Below are 17,622 nucleotides of genomic sequence, written 5' to 3' on the forward strand. Positions count from 1 at the left end.
GAACTATCCCAGCTTCCCCTCCACATGCGGGTCCAGGTTCAAGGTGAGCCAGATGTCCTCCCTTTCATGCATCTGGATCACCCAGGGGTCCCTTGGAAGGCAGCGCAACATGTACACAGCCATGGAGAAGAGGCTGGCATTGGCAGACTGTAACACATCTTCCTCGTTGTCCTCAAAGAGGACATGCCTGTCCTCTTCCTGCGCTGTGTCCTGAAAGAACCACCCCTGCACAATGGCAGCGGCGCTCTGCTGCTCCCCCTCAGCTTCCAGATTAGGGACCTCCAACTCCTCCACTACCTCTGTTTTCCTCCTCCTCCTGTGAGCTGGACCGTGCTGCCAACTGCTCCTAATCCAGCTGGCTTATGGCTGCCTCCCCCTCTTCCATCCAATCACACTGCACCCTGTCCAGTGGGCAAACCAGGGGCACCCATTCGCAGACAGATGCCTGCTCCCGGCTCACCATGTTGGTTCCCTGCAGGAAAGGGAGCCAAGACCAGGCACACTTGCTGCATGAGTTTCCACTGAGCTGCGGAGATCACCTGCAGGTTTGTGGTGCTGTCATAGACGTTTGCCTCAAACATGTACCTGCAAAGTGCCATCCTGTGCTGCCACAGCCGCTCCAACATTGCCAGGGTTGAGTTCCAGTGAGTTGGGACATCTATGATCCGGTGGTGTGATGGCAGGCCCCTTAAGCTGCTGCAGGTTGGCCAGGGTTGCAGAGGCAGTGGCAGAGCATCGGCAATGGTACACCAGCCTACGACAAAGCATTCACTGTGTGGCAGTATAGTGGTGAGCATAGCTGCCTTCCAAGCAGTTGACCTGGGTTCGATTCCTGGCCAATGTATGTGAGCTTGCTTTTGACATCCTACAAATCCCTGGAAGACAAGATCCATGAACGAGGAGGAGGAGGTGGAGGGTTTTTTACTTTGCAAATGATTTTGGATCTGGATATCAGCAATATCCGCGAATATCCGTGTCATGCGTCCAAATATCTGCAGATAGCTATTAGGATTTTTAACAAAATCTGGAATCCGAATCGGATAGCGTAACAAAGTTCGGATATCCGGGTTACCAGGATATCCAAAATCCGGATGAGCATCCCTGCCTGTGTGTGTGACAGCTGCGCATTGTATTGTTACCTGTCACTGCATATCAGTGCACCTGCATGACAGCATGGAGTGTTATATTATATACCAGTCACTGCATACCTGTTCACGGTACCTGCGTGACAGCTGCACATTTGTAATACCAGTCACTGCATACCTGTTCACTGCACCTGTGTGACCGCACTCAGTGTTATATTATATACCAGTCTCTGCATACCTGTTCACGGTACCTGTGTGACAGCTGCACATTTGTAATACCAGTCACTGCATACCTGTTCACTGCACCTGTGTGACCGCACTCAGTGTTATATTATATACCAGTCTCTGCATACCTGTTCACGGTACCTGTGTGACAGCTGCACATTTGTAATACCAGTCACTGCATACCTGTTAACTGCACCTGTGTGACAGCTGCACATTGTATTGTAATACCAGTCACTGCATACCTTTCACTGCACCTGTGTGACTGCACATTGTATTAGTCAAGTCAATGCATACCTTTCACTTAATTCCCCCGATATGGACAAAACAGGCAGAGGCAGACCCAGAGGCAGGCCACCCGGCAGGTCTGTTTGAGGTCGTGCTGACGTGACTTCGTGCGGCCCTGGACCATAGTACAGTGCTCAGAAGAGAAGAAGGCACGTGCCATTAACTCCCAAGATTGTCAGGACGTAGTTGACTATTTAACACAGAACACCTCATCTTCCGCAGCCACCAGCGCTACTACAAACACCACATCCACTACATTTGAAACTTTGCAGGAGTTATTTGGTGGAGAATTAACTGATTCACACCCATTATTGTTACAACAAGATGAAGGCGTTAAGCAAGTTACACCACCTCATATGTCTGAGTTAGGCGGCGCCACTATGGTCGTAACGTGTGAGGAGGAGGATGATGAAGTACCTGCTGTTGGTGCAGTTTTGGAGGTGTCTGATACAAGCGAAGCTGAATGGATAATTATGCTGCTGCTGCTGCTGATGATGATATGGACGTCACGTGGATTCCCAATAGAGGAGATGAACAGGGGGGACAGTTCAGAGAGGGAGTCAGAGAGGAGTAGGAGGAGAGAGTTGCTGAAAGAAGCAGGGGAAGCTTGTCCTCAGAAACAGCTCGTGGCAGTGTCCGGCGCTATGTATCGCCACCTATGGAGAGCCAGCCAACATGCCCTTCAACGTTAGCTGATGATGCCACCATAGTGCCATCACCCCAGGGCTCAGCGGTGTGGAAATTTTTTGGTGTGTCTGCCTCAGATGAGAGCAATGCCATTTGTACACTCTGCCACCAAAAATTGAGCCGTGGAAAGGCCAACACCCACGTAGGGACAACTGCCTTATGAAGGCACCTGGAGAAAAGGCACAAACTGCAATGGGAAGACCACCTGAGGAAAAGCAGCACACAAAAGCAAAGCCACCCTCCTTCTCCTCTTCCTCCTTCAGGTGCATTATCTTCAGCCGCTTTCTCCCTTGCACCTTCACTTTCACCCTCCTCCACTCCACCTCTCACCTTGAGCGGTTTCTGCTCCTCTGCCCACAGCAGCAGCCAGGTGTCCGTGAGGGAAATCTTTGAGCAGAAGAAGCAAATGTCTGACAGTCACCCCCTTTCCCAGTGTCTGACAGCTGGCTTGACGGAACTGTTAGCTCACCAGCTGTTACCATACCAGCTGGTGGACTCTGAGGCCTTCCGAAAATTTGTGGAAATTGGTACACCGCAGTGGAAGATACCAGGCCGCAATTATTTCTCAAAAAAGGTGATACCCAACCTGTACCATGAAGTTGAAAGGCAAGTGGTGTCATCTCTGGCACACAGCGTTGAGTCAAGTGTCCACCTGACCACAGATGCCTGGTCTGCCAAGCACGGTCAGGGCAGGTACATAACTTACACAGCCCATAGGGTCAACCTAGTGACCGCCGGCAAGCAGGGAGTACGTGGCTGTGCAGCGGACCTCGTTGTGACACCTCCATGGCTTGCAGGCAGGCCTGCTGCCACCTCCTCTCCTTCTTCTCCTCCTGCTCCTGCTACATCCTCTTCGTTGTCGTCCTCCTCCTTGGCTGAGTGGCAGTGCTAATCTACTGGTGCTGCGATCTCCTCTCCAGCTACACAGCCCCAGCTCCCCAGGGCCTATGCACCATGCCAGGTACGACGGTGTCACGCCATCTTAGACATATCTTGCCTCAAAGTGGAGAGTCACACTGGAGCAGCTCTCCTGGCTGCTCTTAACAAACAGGTGGATCAGTGGCTGACCCCACACCAACTGGAGATCGGCAACGTGGTGTGTGACAATGGCAGCAATCTAATTTTGGCTTTGAGTTTGGGAAAGTTGACACATGTACCCCGCATGGCACATGTTCTGAATCTAATAATTCAGAGATTTGTGTGTAAGTACCCAGGTTTACAGAATGTCCTGAAGCAGTCCAGGAACAGGGGCATTCCTAGGGTCCTTGGAGATCGGGGGCACCTGTGTGCACCGCGGCAAAATGGGCGTGGCCATGCAGTGAATGGGCATGGCCTTGGGTGGGGCCAAATGTACATGAACTTAGCAGTGGTGTAAGCTACAGATAACGGGCCTGCCCATCGAAATATTGGATGGAGCCCCCTGTCCTTTATTTAGATAATTTACAATCAGTATAGGCATAGATCAAAGATGTATACGCACATACAATTTTCATTGGTTAATCACTGACCAATTTTACCAACCCCATGCAGTAAGTGGGCCAACAGGCAATGAATTTGATGAACAGAGCTAAAATTGGCTAATCAAAATTGTATGTGTTTACCAGGCTTCACAGCTAATACTGTACATACTGAAAGTAGCAGGGACCAGCATACAATACAGATGGTTTACAATCAGTAAAGGCACAGAGTAACACCTTACACTGTACACACTGGAGGTAGATCAGCACACTGCAGCTAGTGTGCTGAAAAATATGAGGGTTATGTTGTGCGGCGCGCCAAAAAATGGGTGGGCCATGGACCAGAATGTGGGTGTGGTCACGGGTGGAGACAAATTTACATGAACTTAGCAATGGTGGGACATTAGATTAGGACCTTTTGGAGGCCAAGTGCCCAAACTGCAACCCAAAAGTCACTTATCTATCACAAAGTGGCAACAGCAACTTAAACTAAATACTGTACAAACGTTTTAACTCATACATGAACATTATGGAAAATCCAAGTTGAAAATAAACTGTGAAGATAAACAATTTCATCCATCCTACTCCTGAAAAATGTAATCATTTTTAGAACCTCCCAGTTTTATTTTCTGTTTTAAAAAGCTAAAAAAAGTAGGTTGGGCAGCGCGGTGGCGAAGTGGTTAGCGCTCTCGCCTTGCAGCGCTGGGTCCCTGGTTCGAATCCCAGCCAGGTCAACATCTGCAAGGAGTTTGTATGTTCTCCCCGTGTCTGTGTGGGTTTCCTCCAGGTACTCCGGTTTCCTCCCACATCCCAAAAACATACAGATAAGTTAATTGGCTTTCCCCTAAAATTGGCCCTAGACTACAATACATACACTACACGATACATACATAGACATATGACTATGGTAGGGACTAGATTGTGAGCTCCTTCGAGGGACAGTTAATGACAAGACTATATGTACTATGTACAGCGCTGCGGAAGATGTCGGCGCTATATAAATACTTAATAATAATAATAGGTTTAATGCTATTGTCTCATATGATAATGATGCAGCTTTTCCCATAGTCTCGCAGTTAGCAATCATGTGACCCCCAACAAGACAAATTCAGCAATCATGAGGCCCCCAACAAGTCAAATTCAGCAATCATGAGGCCCCCAACAAGACAAATTCAGCAATCATGAGGCCCCCCATCAAGACAAATTCAGCAATTGTGAGGCCCCCAACAAGACAAATTCAGCAATCATGAGGCCCCCAACAAGACAAATTCAGCAATCATGAGGCCCCCAACAAGACAAATTCAGCAATCATGAGGCCCCCAACAAGACAAATTCAGCAGTCATGAGGCACATAAATAGACAGCATTTCACATAAATGGGCAGAATGCCCCCTCAATATGGTAGACACCTCTCACCTGGCTTCTGAATTCTCCTCTACTGGCTGCTGTGCCTGGCAATACTGTTTTTGGCTGGATTGGGGATGATGTGTGGGCAGAAAAGGCCTGGCGGTGATGCTGTGGCCTGGCTGGCGGTGATGCTGTGGCTGGGTTGGCTGGTGATGATTCTGTGGCCGAAGCTGTGGCTGGGTTGGCTGGCAGTGCTGCTGTGACCTGGCTGTCGGTAATGCTGGGCTGTGCTTGGCTGGTTGAAGTAAATGCTGGCCTAACTGGTGGTGATGCTGTGGCATTTTTGACTGATTCTGGGCTGGTTGGCTGGTGGTGATCCTGGGCTGGCTGGCCTGGATAGTTTAGGTAGTGACAGGTGCCCCCTAGTTAAGGTAGCATCAGGAGTCCCCCAGTTTAGGTAGTGACAGGCGCCCCCCAGGTTAGGTAGTGATTGACAGGGACCCCCAGGCTAGGTAGTGAGTGACAGGAACCCCCCAGGTTAGGTAGTGAGTGATAGGCGGCCCCCAGGTTAGGTAGTGAGTGACAAGCGGCCCACAGGTTAGGTAGTGAGTGACAGGGACCCCCCAGGTTAGGTAGTGCGTGACAGGGACCCCCAGGTTAGGGAGTGAGTGACAGGTGCCCCCCAGGTTAGGTATAATGTGGTATAATGGTTAGAATAGCAGCCTACCAAGCACTAGACCTGGGTTCGATTCCCAGCCAATGTATGTAAGCTGGCTTTTGAAATCCTACAATTCCCTAAGCAAGCTCATTTTTCTCTTGGATATGTCACAGTGGTACATGCTAGGCTGGCTTCAGCATGTAGCATTGTAGTGTGTTGTGTTGGTGGTATAATGGTTAGGATAGCAGCCTACGGAGCGGTAAGCCTGAGTTCAATTCCTGGGCCTGGCCAATGTATGTGAGATGTGAGTTGGCTTTTGAAATCCTACAATTCCCTAAGCAAGCTCATTTTTCTCTTGGATATATCACAATGGTACATGCTAGGCTGGCTTCAGCATGTAGTGTTGGTGGTGGTATAGTGGTGAGGAGAGCTGCCTACCAAACACTAGACCTGGGTTAAATTCCCAGCCAAGGTATGTAAGCTGGCTTTTGAAATCCTACAATTCCCTGGAAGACGAGACCTTCCTCCCTCCGGGAGGAGTGAGAGAGGAGAAAAAGGACTAAGGGAACAGTTAATAGGGTCTATGGGCTAGCATAAACAAGGTTCCATTTGCGATTATTTTAATTTTTCCCCCGGAATCCAGAATTCTGCGGAATTTCGCAAAAATCCGGCGGAATTTTCATAGCGACGGAATTCAGTGCTGGCGGAATCCATGAATTCTGGCGGAATGAAATTTGCTCTTTCCGATCATCCCTACTCTCTGCCTCCAGAAATTGAGCCGTGGAAAGGCCAACACCCACGTAGGGACAAGTGCCTTACGAAGGCACCTGGAGAAAAGGCACAAACTGCAATGGGAAGAGCACCAGAGGAAAAGCAGCACACAAAAGAAAATCCACCCTCCTTCTCCTCTTTCTCCTTCAGGTGCATCATCTTCAGCCTCTTTCTCCCTTGCACCTTCACAATCACAGCCACCCTCCTACACTCCGCCTCTCACCTTGAGCGGTTCCTGATCCTCTGCCCACAGCAGCCAGGTGTCTGTGAAGGAAATCTTTGAGTGGAAGAAGCAAATGTCTGAGAGTCACCCCCTTGCCCGGCGTCTGACAGCTGGCTTGGCGGAACTGTTAGCTCGCCAGCTGTTACCATACCAGCTGGTGGACTCTGAGGCCTTCAGAAAATTTGTGGCCATTGGGACACCGCAGTGGAAGATGCCAGGCTGGAATTATTTCTCTAAAAAGGCAATACTCAAACTGTACCATGAAGTTGAGAGGCAAGTGGTGTCCTCTTTGGCACACAGCTTTGGGTCAAGGGTTGATCTGACCACGGATGCCTGGTCTGCCAAGCACGGTCAGGGCCGGTACATTACGTACACAGCCCATTGGGTCAACCTAGTGACCAATGGCATGCAGGGAGTACATGGCTGTGCAGCGGACCAAATTGTGACACCTCCGCGGCTTGCAGGCAGGCCTCCTGCCACCTCCTCTCTGCCTGCTACATCCTCTTTTCGCTGTCATCATCCTCCTCCTCCTCCTTGGCTGATGCCGCGATCTCCTCTCCTTCTACACAGCCCCATCTCCCCAGGGCCTATGCTGCATGCCATGTACGACGGTGTCACGCCATCTTAGACATGTCTTGCCTCAAAGCGGAGAGTCACACTGGAGCAGCTCTCCTGGCTGCTCTTAACAAACAGGTGGATCACTGGCTGACCCCGCACCAGCTGGAGATTGGCAACGTGGTGTGTGACAATGGCAGCAATCTCCTTTCCGCTTTGAATTTGGGAAAGCTGACACATGTACCCTGCATGGCACATGTGCTGAATCTGGTTGTTCAAAGATTTGTGTCAAAGTACCCTGGCTTAACGGACGTCCTGAAGCAGGCCAGGAAGTTGTGTGGGCATTTCAGGCGGTCTTACACGGCCATGGCACACTTTGCGGACATTCAGCGGAGAAACGACTTTCTGGTGAGACGCTTGATATGCGATAGCCCGACTCTCTGGAATTCGGCCCTGGTCATGTTCTCTCGCCTGCTAGAACAGGAGAAAGCCATCACCCAGTACCTGTACATTTACATTAAAAGGACACAATCTATGGGAGATGGGGCTGTTGTGGCCCTACAACTGGAATGTGATGCGAAATGCATGCAGGCTCATGCGGCCGTTTGAGAAGGTGACCAACCTGGTGAGTCGCAGTGAAGGCACCATCAGCGACTTGACCCTGTACGCTTACTTCCTGGAGCGTGCTGTGCGTAGAATGGTGGATCAATCTGTGGAGGAGCGTGAAGAGGAATATTTACAGGTGGAAGCGTTGTGGGATCAATTTACATCAGACCCAGATGTTTCCTCAACACCTGCGGCAGCACAGAGGAAGGAGGCGGAGGAAGAGTCGTGTGGGGAAGAGGAGTCAGACTCTGATGATGAGGAAGGTGTTTTTTTGGAGGAGGAGGCGGCGACAGAAGAACAACCGCAGCAGGGGGCTTCTGCTGCTCGACATTCCCGTGGTATTGTTTGTGGCTGGGGGGAGGAGGACGACTTACCGGATGTCACTGAGGAAGAGCAAGACGAGATGGATAGTACGTCTGGATCCAACTTTGTGCAGATGGCGTCTTTCATGCTGTCCAACCTGTTGAGGGACCCCCGTATAAAAAAACTCAAGGGGAATGACCTGTACTGGGTGGCCACACTACTAGACCCTCGGTATAGGCACAAAGTGGTGGACATGTTACCAACTCACCTGTAGAGTTGGGCCGAACCTCCGATTTTAGGTTTGCGAACCGGGTTCGCGAACTTTCGCGGAACGTTCGGTTCGCGTTTAAGTTCGCGAACCGCAATAGACTTCAATGGGGATGCGAACTTTGAAAAAAAAATAATTATGCTGGCCACAAAAGTGATGGAAAAGATGTTTCAAGGGGTCTAACACCTGGAGGGGGGTATGGCGGAGTGGGATACACGCCAAAAGTCCCCGGGAAAAATCGGGATTTGACGCAAAGCAGCGTTTTAAGGGCAGAAATCACATTGAATGCTAAATGACAGGCCTAAAGTGCTTTAAAACATCTTGCATGTGTATACATCAATCAGGTAGTGTAATTAAGGTACTGCTTCACACTGACACACCAAACTCACCGTGTAACGCACCGCAAACAGCTGTTTGTACTAGTGACGGCCGTGCTGGACTGGTGCGCACCATGGCGAGAGTGCAGGTTTTGGTGGCTTTACAGCCCATATGGTCGCCCGACTGATGTAGCTGAATGACAGAACAGTGACTGTCCAGCTGATCAAATTTGGTCTGACCACAATGAAGCAACAACCTTATTATCTTTTGTGTGCCCCCCGAGACACTCATCTAGGCGCCGGTCATTGCTTCATTGTGATACGCAAGCCCCTTCACCACGGCAAGGTAATGATCACGAAGGGGAATGGGCGCATGTACATGCCTTTTCTTTTGTTGTTGCAGCTGCCCTCAGTGCAGCCAGAAAAATTAGGCAGTCATGTACACGCACCATAAAAATTATTACAGCGGCCGCTGCTAGCAGCGGCCTAAAAAATTCAGCAATCCGCCTGGAGTCCCGGACCCTGTTGGTGGTGGCGGAGAAGGTAGTGAAGCGGCCTGCAGGCAGACATGCTGTGTGGAGGGACTGGGAGCGACTTAGTCTTTTTGGGGCAGGCCAGGCAGCCAGTCACACGGCGTGCAGGCAGAGATGCTGTGTGTGCGGGGACTGACTTAGTCTTGGGGCGGGCAGCAGCCCTCCGGGATCCATGCCTCATTCATTTTGATAAAGGTGAGGTACTTAACACTTTTGTGACTTAGGCGACTTCTCTTCTCTGTGACAATGCCTCCAGCTGCGCTGAAGGTCCTTTCTGAGAGGACGCTTGCGGCAGGGCAGGAGAGAAGTTGGATGGCAAATTGGGACAGCTCTGGCCACAGGTCAAGCCGGCGCACCAAGTAGTTCAAGGGTTCCTCATCGCTGTTCACAGCCGTGTCTACATCCACACTTAAGGCCAGGTAGTCGGCTACCTGCCGGTCGAAGCGTTGGTGGAGGGTGGATCCGGAAGGGCTACGGCGAGGCGTTGGACTAAAGAACGTCCGCATGTCCGACATCACCATGAGATCGCTGGAGCGTCCTGTCTTTGACTGCGTGGACACGGGAGGAGGATTAGTGGCAGTGGTACCTTGCTGGCGTTGTGCTGTCACATCACCCTTAAAGGCATTGTAAAGCATAGTTGACAGCTGGTTCTGCATGTGCTGCATCCTTTCCACCTTCCGGTGAGTTGGTAACAGGTCCGCCACTTTGTGCCTGTACCGAGGGTCTAGTAGTGTGGCCACCCAGTACAGCTCATTCCCCTTGAGGTTTTTTATACGGGGGTCCCTCAACAGGCAGGACAGCATAAAAGACGACATCTGCACAAAGTCGGATCCAGTACCCTCCATCTCCTCTTGCTCTTCCTCAGTGACGTCAGGTAAGTCAACCTCCTCCCCCCAGCCGCGAACAATACCACCGGAAGGTTGAGCAGCACAAGCCCCCTGCGACGCCTGCTGCGGTTGTTCTCCTGCCGCTGTCCCCTCCTCCTCCTCCACCCCCAAAGAAACACCTTGCTCATCATCCTCTGAGTCTGACTCGTCTTCTGCACACGACCTCTCTTCTTCCTCCTCCTCCCCCCTCTGTGCTGCCGCGGGTGTTGAGGAAACAGCTGGGTCTGATGAAAATTGGTCCCATGCCTGTTCCTGCCGTAACGGTTCCTGGTCACGCTCATTCGCAGCTTCATCCGCCACTCTACGCACAGCACGCTCCAAGAAGTACGCGTAGGGAATTAAGTCGCTGATGGTGCCCTCACTGCGGCTCACCAGGTTGGTCACCTCCTCAAACGGCCGCATGAGCCTGCATGCATTTTTCATCAGTGTCCAGTTGTCGGGCCAGAACATCCCCATCTTCCCAGACTGTTTCGTTCTACTCCAGTTGTAGAGGTACTGGGTGACTGCTTTCTTCTGTTCTAGCAGGCGGGAGAACATGAGCAGGGTCGAGTTCCAGCGAGTGGGGCTATCGCAAATGAGGCGTCTCACCGGCATGTTGTTTTTACGCTGAATTTCTGCAAATCGTGCCATGGCTGTGTAAGAGCGCCTCAAATGCCCACAGAACTTCCTGGCCTGCTTCAGGACATCCGCTAAGCCAGGGTACTTTGCCACAAATCTTTGAACCACTAGATTCATGACATGTGCCATGCAGGGTATGTGTGTCAGCTTCCCCATATGCAAAGCGGCAAGCAGATTGCTGCCGTTGTCGCACACCACGTTGCCTATCTCCAGGTGGTGCGGGGTCAGCCACTCATCCACCTGTTTCTTAAGAGCAGCCAGGAGAGCTGCTCCAGTGTGACTCTCCGCTTTGAGACAAGCCATGTCTAAGATGGCGTGACACCGTCGTACCTGGCATGCAGCATAGGCCCTGCGGAGCTGGGGCTGTGTAGCTGGAGAGGAGAACTGCCACTCAGCCAAGGAGGAGGAGGAGGACAGCGAAGAGCATGTAGCAGGAGGAGAGGAGGTGGCAGGAGGCCTGCCTGCAAGCCGTGGAGGTGTCACAATTTGGTCCGCCGCTTTCTGCTTGCCATCGTTCACCACCAGGTTCACCCAATGGGCTGTGTAGGTAATGTAGCGGCCCTGCCCGTGCTTGGCAGACCAGCCATCCGTGGTCAGGTGTACCCTTGACCCAACGCTCTTCGCAAGAGATGACACCACTTGCCTCTCAACTTCACGGTGCAGTTGGGGTATGGCCTTTCTCGAAAAATAAGTGCGGCCTGGCATCTTCCACTGCGGTGTTCCGATGGCCACAAATTTACGGAAGGCCTCAGAGTCCACCAGCCGGTATGGTAACAGCTGGCGAGCTAACAGTTCCGCCACGCCAGCTGTCAGACGCCGGGCAAGGGGGTGACTGGCCAAAAGTGGCTTCTTCCGCTCAAACATTTCCTTCACGGACACCTGACTGCTGCTGTGGGCAGAGGAGCAGGAACCGCTCAAGGGCAGAGGCGGAGTGGAGGAGGGTGCCTGTGAAGGTGGAAGGGAGAAAGCGGCAGAAGCAGATAATGCACCTGATGGAGGAGGAAGAGGAGAAGGAGGGTGACTTTTCTTTTGTGTGCCGCTGCTGCTTTTGCTCAGGTGGCCATCCCATTGCTGTTTGTGCCTTTTCTCCAGGTGCCTTCGTAAGGCACTTGTCCCTACGTGAGTGTTGGCCTTTCCACGGCTCAATTTTTGTTGGCAGAGCGAACAGATGGCTTTGGTCCGATCTGAGGCACACACATTAAAAAATTTCCACACCGCTGAGCCACCCTGGGATGTGGGCACTATGGGGACCTCAGCAGCTGATGCTGAAGGGCAAGTTGGCTGGCTGTACATAGGTGGCGATACATGGTGCAGGACTCTGCCACCAGCTGTTTCTGACGAAGAGCTGCCCCAGCTTCTTTCAGCAACTTCTCTCCTCCTACTACTCTCTGACTCCCCCTCTGAACTGTCCCCCTCTTCATCTCCTCTATTGGGAACATACAGAGGATCCCTATTACCGTCATCATCGTAGTCATCCTGCCCAGCTTCGCTTGCCTCAGACAAATCCAAACTTGCACCATCAGTAGGTCCTTCATCCTCCTGACACGTTACATCCATAGTGTTGCCGCGTAACTCAGACATATTAGCTGGTGAAAATTCATCTGGCTGTAACAACAATGGCTGTGCATCAGTGATTTCAACACTAAATAATTCTTGCGAAGTGTCAAATGCAGCGGAAGTGGTGCTAGTAGTAGCGCTGGTGGCTGAGCAAGATGAGGTGTTCTGTGTCGCTAAATACTCAACCACGTCCTGACAATCTTGGGAGGCGATGGGACGTGCCTTCTTCCGAGCACTGTACTGTGGGCCAGGTCCACACGAAATTACATTTACACGACCTCGCGCAGACCTGCCGGGTGGCCTTCCTCTGCCTCTGCCATTACCTCTTCCTCTTCCTCTACCTGTTTTGTCCATATTGGGTATGCACGGAGTGGTATATCACACTGCGTGCACTCACGTAGGTAGGTGGGTTCACTTAACTGCACAGGTATGCGCACTGATGCGGTGAGTTCACTGAACAGAACAGGTATACAGTGGTGGGTTCACAGAACAGGTATGCAGTGGCAGGATCACTGAACACAATAGGTATGCAGTGGCGTGTTCACTAAACAGGTATACAGTGGCGGGTCCACTGAACAGAACAGGTATACAGTGGCGGGTTCACAGAACAGGTATACAGTGGCGGGTCCACTGAACAGAACAGGTATACAGTGGCGGGTCCACTGAACAGAACAGGTATACAGTGGCGGGTCCACTGAACAGAACAGGTATACAGTGGCGGGTCCACTGAACAGAACAGGTATACAGTGGCGGGTTCACAGAACAGGTATACAGTGGCGGGTCCACTGAACAGAACAGGTATACAGTGGCGGGTTCACAGAACAGGTATGCAGTGGCAGGATCACTAAACAGAATAGGTATGCAGTGGCGTGTTCACTAAACAGGTATACAGTGGCGGGTCCACTGAACAGAACAGGTATACAGTGGCGGGTTCACTGAACAGGTATACAGTGGCGGGTCCACTGAACAGAACAGGTATACAGTGGCGGGTTCACAGAACAGGTATACAGTGGCGGGTCCACTGAACAGAACAGGTATACAGTGGCGGGTTCACAGAACAGGTATGCAGTGGCAGGATCACTGAACACAATAGGTATGCAGTGGCGTGTTCACTAAACAGGTATACAGTGGCGGGTCCACTGAACAGAACAGGTATACAGTGGCGGGTCCACTGAACAGAACAGGTATACAGTGGCGGGTCCACTGAACAGAACAGGTATACAGTGGCGGGTTCACAGAACAGGTATACAGTGGCGGGTCCACTGAACAGAACAGGTATACAGTGGCGGGTTCACAGAACAGGTATGCAGTGGCAGGATCACTGAACAGGTATGCAGTGGCAGGATCACTGAACAGGTATGGAGTGGCAGGATCACAGTACAGGTATGCAGTGGGCTGAGGGCTCACTGAACAGAACAGGTATGTGGGGGCAGGATCACTGAACAGGTATGGAGTGGCAGGATCACAGTACAGGTATGCAGTGGGCTGAGGGCTCACTGAACAGAACAGGTATGCAGTGGCAGGATCACTGAACAGGTATGCAGTGGCAGGATCACTGAACAGGTATGCAGTGGCAGGATCACAGTACAGGTATGCAGTGGGCTGAGGGCTCACTGAACAGAACAGGTATGCAGTGGCAGGATCACTGAACAGGTATGGAGTGGCAGGATCACAGTACAGGTATGCAGTGGGCTGAGGGCTCACTGAACAGAACAGGTATGCAGCCAGGAAGAAGTTAAGCCTAACTAATCTTTCCCTATATGAGAGACTGCAGCAGCTCGCCCTACTCTCACTAATGCAGGCACACGAGTGGCCGTAATGGCCGCCGCTGCCTGCCTTATATAAGGGGGGTGGGGCTCCAGGGGCTAGTGTAGCCTAATTGGCTACACTGGGCCTGCTGACTGTGATGTAGAGGGTCAAAGTTGACCCTCAGTGCATTATGGGGCGAACCGAACTTCTTCCGCAAAAGGTTCGCGTGCGGTACCCGCACGCGAACCACCTACGTTCGCGCGAACCACGTTCGCCGGCGAACCGTTCGGCCCAACTCTACTCACCTGAAGGCAGAAAGGATGCAGCACATGCAGAACAAGCTGGCAAGTATGCTTTACAATGCGTATAAGGGTGTTGTCACAGCACAAAGGAAAAAGGTACCACTGCCAGTAATCCTTCTCCCATGTCCACGCAGGCAAGGACAGAAAGCTCCAGCGATCTCATGGTGATGTCGGACATGCAGACATTCTTTAGTCAAATGCCTCGCCCACGATAATAAGGTCGTTGCTTCATTGTGGACAGGCCAAATTTGATCAGCTGGACAGTCACTGTTCTGTCATTCAGCTACCTCAGCCCGGCGACCATATGGGCTTTAAAACCGCCATGGCCTGCACTCTCGCCATGGTGCGCACCAGTCCAGCATGGCTGTCACTACACAAATGGCTGTTTGCAGTCACTGCATACCTTTCACTGCATCTGTGACTGCTCATTGTATTATACCTGGCAGTCAGTACATACCTTTCACGTGAATGGATGACAGACTTGCCCTCCATATGATTCTCGTGAAAGGCAAGTGGTGTAATCATTGTCCTCCATAACAGATTCTCATTAAAGGATTTAAAGTTGATTCATCTCATATACAGCAGGGCCTCGAAAGTCCTCCTGTATTGTTATTTTTGGTCACTACCTGGGGGCGGGCATGCCATGCCTGCTTCCTTCCTTGGATGTGTGGTGGTAGCCGTTTCTCAGGCTCCCACTCTGGACCGGAATCGAACCCTGATTCCCCGGCCATTACCCGTGGTCACCATGCTACTGAGAAAATACCATTGAAAGTTTCACACAGTTGAATGAATGGCAGACTTGCCCTCCATAACAGATTCTTGTTAAAGGCAAGTGGTGTCATCTCTGGTACACAGCGTTGGGTCAAGGGTCCATCTGACCACAGATGCCTGGTTTGCAAAGGAGGGACAGGGCAGGTACATTACTTATACAGCAGTGGGTCCTTACTTGGATGTGTGGTTGTGGTAGCCGGTTTTTAGGCTCCCACTACGGACCGGAATCGGAAACTGATTCCCCGGCCATTACCCATGGTCACTCACACTGGCAGACCATAACAGATTCTCATTACAGGTACTGAACAGCAAGTAGAAAATGTAATTTAAAAAAATAGATGTAAGCTTTAACAATGGTAGAGAAAGAACCTTCGAAAGTTGATAAGGCAGTCAGACATTACCTGATATCACTGAGTGAGGAAGAGCAATCTCGCCATGTTGCGCAGTAGTCCAGCACGGCCGTCACTACACAAACAGCTATTTGCGGTGCGTTACACAGTGAGTTTGGTGTGTCAGTGTGAAGCAGTACTCTAATTACACTACCTGATTGATGTATACACATGCAAGATGTTTTAAAGCACTTTAGGCCTGCAATTTAGCATTCAATGTGATTTCTGCCCATAAAACGCTGCTTTGCGTCACATCCAGATTTTTCCCCGAGACTTTTGGCATGTATCCCACTCCGCCATGCCCCCCTCCAGGTGTTAGACCCCTTGAAACATCTTTTCCATCACTTTTGTGGCCAGCATAAGTGTTTCTAGTTTTCCAAGTTCGCCTCCCCATTGAAGTCTATTGCTGTTCGCGAAAGTTTGTGCGAACCGAACCTTTCACGGAAGTTCGTGAACCGAGAATCAGATGTTTGGGCTCTCTCTACCTGTGAGTGACTCTCCTGAATGGCCACACGGTGACCCAAGTTGCTGAAAATGTTTGCCAATGGTGTCCGCTGTGCTGCTGATGGATGCCTCTCTGCTGCATCCCCTCCAGCTGAGCGCCCTCTCCCTGATGCTGGGCCAGTCCCAGACACGGCGGCCGCTGTGCTGCTGCTGGATGCCTCTCTGCTGCATCCCCTACAGCTGAGCGCCCTCTCCCTGGCGGTGGACCAGTCCCAGACATGGCAACCGCTGTGCTGCGGCTGGACGCGCCTCTCTGCTACATCCCCTACAGCTGAGCGCCCTCTCCCTGGCGATGGACCAGTCCCAGACACGGCGGCCGCTGTGCTGCTGCTGGACACCTCTCTGCTGCATCCCCTACAGCTGAGCGCCCTCTCCCTGGTGGTGGACCAGTCCCAGACATGGTGTCCACTGTGCTGCTGGTGGACGCCTCTCTGCTGCATCCCCTCCAGCTGAGCTCCCTCTCCCTGGTGGTGGACCAGTCCCAGACATGGCGGCCGCTGTGCTGCTGCTGGACGCCTCTCTGCTGCATCCCCTACAGCTGAGCGCCCTCTCCCTGATGTTGGGCCAGTCCCAGACATGGTGTCCACTGTGCTGCTGGTGGACGCCTCTCTGCTGCATCCCCTACAGCTGAGCTCCCTCTCCCTGATGTTGGGCCAGTCCCAGACATGGTGTCCGCTGTGCTGCTGGTGGACGCCTCTCTGCTGCATCCCCTACAGCTGAGCGCCCTCTCCCTGATGCTGGGCCAATCCCAGACATGGTGTCCGCTGTGCTGCTGGTGGACGCCTCTCTGCTGCATCCCCTCCAGCTGAGCTCCCTCTCCCTGGTGCTGGGCCAGTCCCAGACACGGCGGCCGCTGTGCTGCTGCTGGACGCCTCTCTGCTGCATCCCCTACAGCTGAGCGCCCTCTCCCTGGTGGTGGACCAGTCCCAGACACGGCGGCCGCTGTGCTGCTGATATACACCTCTCTGCTGCATCCCCTACAGCTGAGCGCCCTCTCCCTGATGTTGGGCCAGTCCCAGACATGGCGGCCGCTGTGCTGCTGCTGGACGCCTCTCTGCTGCATCCCCTCCAGCTGAGCACCCTCTCCCTGGTGGTGGACCAGTCCCAGACACGGCGGCCGCTGTGCTGCTGCTGGACGCCTCTCTGCTGCATCCCCTACAGCTGAGCGCCCTCTCCCTGATGCTGGGCCAGTCCCAGACACGGCGGCCACTGTGCTGCTGCTGGACGCCTCTCTGCTGCATCCCCTACAGCTGAGCGCCCTCTCCCTGATGTTGGGCCAGTCCCAGACATGGTGTCCGCTGTGCTGCTGCTGGACGCCTCTCTGCTGCATCCCCTCCAGCTGAGCGCCCTCTCCCTGGTGGTGGACCAGTCCCAGACATGGCGGCCGCTGTGCTGCTGATGGACGCTTCTCTGCTGCATCCCCTCCAGCTGAGCGCCCTCTCCCTGATGTTGGGCCAGTCCCAGACATGGTGTCCATTGTGCTGCTGGTGGACGCCTCTCTGCTGCATCCCCTACAGCTGAGCGCC

The sequence above is a fragment of the Hyperolius riggenbachi genome, chromosome 3 (genome assembly GCF_040937935.1).
Source record: "Hyperolius riggenbachi isolate aHypRig1 chromosome 3, aHypRig1.pri, whole genome shotgun sequence".
Lineage (NCBI taxonomy): Eukaryota > Metazoa > Chordata > Amphibia > Anura > Hyperoliidae > Hyperolius > Hyperolius riggenbachi.